Source organism: Tupaia chinensis, unplaced genomic scaffold (genome assembly GCF_000334495.1).
Source record: "Tupaia chinensis unplaced genomic scaffold, TupChi_1.0 Scaffold145659_1, whole genome shotgun sequence".
NCBI lineage: Eukaryota > Metazoa > Chordata > Mammalia > Scandentia > Tupaiidae > Tupaia > Tupaia belangeri.
Window position 1 is genome coordinate 183,625 of NW_006205516.1, and position 4,845 is coordinate 188,469.

The 4,845-nt window shown below is 45.2% G+C and overlaps 1 pseudogene; it reads left to right on the plus strand.

Annotated features, from left to right (window-relative positions):
* Positions 1-3,093: 3,093 nt before the first annotated feature.
* The window catches only part of LOC102469738 (cyclin-dependent kinase 2-associated protein 1 pseudogene), a 3,635-nt pseudogene continuing 1,883 nt past the window's right edge, over positions 3,094-4,845 (plus strand).

Sequence of the window (4,845 nt, forward strand, 5' to 3'; positions counted from 1 at the left end):
TTTATTTATTCATTCATTTATTTTCATTTGACCAGAGAGAAAGAAACAAGAGAGAGGGAAAGTGAGAAAGCAAGCCACCAGGTCTTGAACCATGTTTGGCCACATGGGAGTGTCCAGGGCCTTAATCACCATGCCACCTGCTAATCCCCCTATTCCTCATAAGTTTTTAAGTACTTACCTGTGAATCTTGAAAATGATATGCAAAATACCTGTAAATGAGCATTATTCTTGGGATCCATGGCATTCAGCAGATTCTTAGAAAGGCTACAGCTACACAGGGGCCAGCAGGTGGTGTGGTGGTTACAACACTGGACTCCCACATGGCTGCCCACAGCTCAAGTCCCAGATCGCTTGCTTTCTCACTTTCCTGCTCTCTCTCCCTCTCTTGCTCGCTCGCTCTCTCTGGTAAGTTCATGTGCCCTATAGTAAAATTTTAAAATATAACAATAAATAAAATTAAATCTTTTTTAAAAAGGTTATACAAAAGCAAGCAAGTCAGTGGTGCACTCAAAGTATTTTTCAAGCTTACAAGTTCATGAACACATTTTCTTTTTTCTTTTTTAAAGGAAAGGTAGTGTCGGGACCAGCAGTTGGCATAATGGCTATGTCGCTGGACTCCCATGTAGTCAACCATGGTTCGAGTCCTGGACCTGCCCAGTGGCTTAAACTCACACCGGGTGTGTGTGCGTGCACGCCCAAGATCCCGAGAGGAGAACGGAGGAGAAAGGATTGTGGCGTGGCCATCTCTCCTCAGGGGGTGATTTCTCGCTTTCTGTCTCTCTGTCTCTCTCTTTCTGGCGAGTGCACTTGCCTTACAGCAAAGAAAAAAAAAAAAAAAAAAAAACTCTCAAGAAAAATAAAAAGGAGGGACCAGCAGTTGGCGTAATGGCTATGTTACTGAACTCCCATGTAGTCGACCATGGTTCAAGTTCCAGATCGGGTGGTGTAAACTCACGCCGGGCACGTTTGTGTGTGTGCCCAAGATCCCGAGAGGAGAATGGAGGAGAAGGGCTTGCAGCGTGGCCATCCCCCTAGGGGGTGGTTTCTCACTTTCTGTCTCTCTGTTTCTCTCTTTCTGGTGAGTGCACGCACCCTGTAGCAAAAACCTTTCACAAAACAAACAAACAAAAAATAAAACTTGCAGAAAAAATAAAAAGGAAAGCTAGTGTCTCTTTTTTTTAAAGAATTATTTTATTTAACTTTATGTATTTATTTAATTTGACCAGAGAGGGACAGAGTGAGCAAATGAGAGAGAGAGGGAAAGTGAGAAGGCAAGCTGCCAGGTCCAGGACTCAAACCATGGTCCGCCATGTGGGAGTCCAGTGCCCTTAAACTACCATGCTACCTGCTGGCCCCTATATATTTCCTAAAAGTCAGATTTTTTTTTCCATAGGGCGCACACACTCAGCATAGAACAGAAACGGTAAGAGGGAAAGTAGAAATCAACCCCAGAGTGGGTGGCCACACGTCAATCCCTTGTGCACCCTCCTCCTGGGATTCTGGGCACGCACGCACAAGCACCCAGCTTGATTTTCAAGCCTCCAGGTCTGAAATTTTAATCATGGTCGGCCACATGGGAGTCTAGTTCCTCAACCACCATTCCACTGACTGGCACCAAAGTCAGATACACACTAATTAATTAAAATACTTAAATTATGGGGCCAGCAGGTGACGGGATGGTTAAGACAGGTGAATCCCACATGGCCTATGGTATGGTTTGAGTCCCAGATCCAGAGGCTTGAGAAACACGCCAGGCATGTGTTCATGCCCAAAGTCTCAGAGATCATGAAGAAGGGATTGTGGCGTAACCATCCCCCATGGGAGGTGCTCTCTCTCCTCCTGTCTCTCTCTGCCAAGTACATGTACCCTCTAACAGATTTTTTGTAGACCAAATCTTTTGTTGAAGTGTTCCAAATATACCTTGATGTTTGAAACAATTATTTGTTAAAATGCTTTTCAGTTTCATCTCCTAGGATGTACTTTTTAAATCTCCCACACCCTGTAGTTACCAATTCTGCATGTATTAGTCTTAGTCCTTTAGAAATAGGTTAAGCTGAAGCAGCTTGAGGGAGGAACTCTCCAGAGGGCTTGTTTTCCAAAGGAAGTGTTCACAGGAACATAATTATAAGCCAACTTGAGTGTGTTGAAAGCCGTGGGAAAAGGAACCCAGTGAGGCTTATGAATGGAAGTGTGCCCAAATTATACTCTGCTTATAGGTGGTAACAAATACAGATGAGTTAAAGAAAAGAAAGAAAGAAAAAGAAGATAGAAATAAGAAGAAAGAAAGAAAGAAAGAAAGAAAGAAAGAAAGAAGAAAGAAAGTAAAAAAAAAAAGAAAGAAGATGATCAGATTTGAAAAAAAAATTTTTTGAGAGTTTTTTTGCTATAGGGCACGTGTGCTCACCAGATAGAGACAGAGAGACAGAAAGGGAGAAATCACCCCCCGGGGGGATGGCCACGCCGCAGTCCCTTCTCCATTCTCCTCTCGGGATCGTGGGCACGCACGCACACGTGCCTGAGGTGAGTTTAAGTCACTGGGTCCAGGACGCGAACCGCAGTCAGCTACATGGGAGTTCAGCGACATAGCCATTACCACTAACTGCTGATCCAAGATTTGAAATTTTAAAAGATAACTCTGGGGGGACGAGCAGGTAGCATGGTGGTTAAGGCGCTGGACACTCCTACATGGCTGAACACCGTTCACGTCCTGCACTTGGTGACTTGCTTTCTCACTTTCCCTTTCTCTCTCTTTCTGGTCAAATTAAAATAAATGAATCAATAAATTAAATAAAATAATTTTTTTTAAAAAAGATAACTCTGGAGCTAGGTGGTGTGGTGGTTAAGGAGCTGAATCCCACATGGCCAATTCCACAGTTCAAGTCCTGGACCTGGCGGGCTGAAAAGCATGCTGGGCACACGTGCATGTGTGTGCAAAAAATCCTGAGAGGAGAATGGAGGAGGAGGAGGAATTGCAGCATAGCCCTCTTCTGTAGGGGGACGATTTCTCACTTTCCCTCTCTGTCTGTCTCTCTCTCTGGCCAGCTCATGCACCTCTTATGGTTTAAAAAAAAAAAGATCACTGCAGTGTGGGAAATGGCTCGAGAGAAGCAGACGAGGCAAGGAGATCCGTTCGAGGGGAGAGGTGGTAGGCCGTAGTAGGCTGATGGTTGTGGACAGTCATTGACTATGTGAGTCCACACTGAATGTCAGGCATTGATCTAAACACGGAGATAATAAAGCAAGGGGGGGGTAAGAGTGGCAGCAGCGACGGGGGATATTTTACATAGCATGATCAGGGAGGGCCTCCTTGATAAAGTGACATTTTTACAGAAAGCTAAATGAAGCAGATAACTGGGAGAAGGGCATTCCAGACCGAGAACAGCAAGTAAAATGGCCCCGAGTCCTAGGAATAGGGAGGAAGTGAAGGAAGTAGAGTGTAGGAAGAGAAAAGAACTCTAGGATGAGGTTAGAGACGTAATGGAGGGAGGGAGCAAACTCTGTCCAGCACTGTAAGACATTGTAAAGACCTTGTCTTTTATTCTCAACGAGAGGAAGAAACATTCAGAGATTTTGAGCAGAGGAGTGACGTGATCTGATACTGGCTTTAAAAAGGATTCTTCTGCCTGAGAGGAGAATGAAGGAGAAGGGGATTGTGGAGTGGCTATCCCCTGTGCGGCGGTGATTTCTCACTTTCTGTCTCTCTGTCTCTCCAGCGAGCACACACGCCCTATAGCAAAAATCTCTCAAAAAAAAAAAAAAAAGGACCAGCATTTAGCGTAATGACTATGTTGCTGAATCCCCATGTAGCCACTGCCATGTCGACTGCGGTTCGAGTCCCAGACCCAGTGGTTTAAACTCATGCTGGGTGCATATGCGTGCGTGCCCAAGATCCTGAGAGGAGAATGGAGGAGAAGGGATTGTGGCATGGCCATCTCCCCTGGAGGGGTGATTTTTAGCTTTCTCTCTCTGTCTCTCTTTCTTTCTGGAGCGCCCGTGTGCCCTATAGCAAAAAACCTCTCAAAAAAATAAAAAAGACCTTGGAATGTACACATAAACCTGCATTTCATTGTATGTGATTCTATCTCATAAAGAAACATCTTCAAGTCAAAGAAAAGAAAAAAATCCTCTGGTTGCTATGGAGAGATCCCTTGGAAAGGTACTGCCATTGTCTATGTGAGAGATGATGGTGGCTCAAACAGGTGAGGATGAAAAGGGGTCTCTCATTCTGGGCCTATTTTGAAAATAAAACTAACACTGCTTGCTGTTGGGTTGAATATGGGGTGTAGGATAAGACTGAAGGTTACTACATGAATTTTGATCTGAGCAACCAGGTGGAATGTGGTGTCACTTGACTGGCACAGAGGGATGCACACAAAGAAAAGTGCAGAGGAGTCGGCATGCGGTGTGGTGGTTGGGGCGCTGGACTCTCACATGGCTGAATGCAGTTCAAGTCCTGGACTTGGTGGCTTGCTGTCTTACTTTCAATCTGTGTGTGTGTATATGTGTATATGTGTGTGTGTGTGTGCGTGTGTGTTTCTCTCTGGTGAGCACACATGCCCTATAGCAAATTTTAAAAATAATAAGGGACTGGGAACCAGCAGTTAGCATAATGGCTATGTCGCTGGACTCCCACGTAGTCGACTGCGGTTCTCGTCCCGGACCCAATGGCTTAAAACTCACACCGGGTGCATGTGTGTGTGTGCCCAAGATCCCAAGAAGAGAATGGAGAAGAAGGGATTGCAGTGTGGCCATCCCCTCTGGGGGGTGATTTCTCACTTTCTATCTCTCTGTCTCTCTCCGTCTGTCTGGCGAGCACACGTGCCCTATAACAAAAACCTCTCCAAA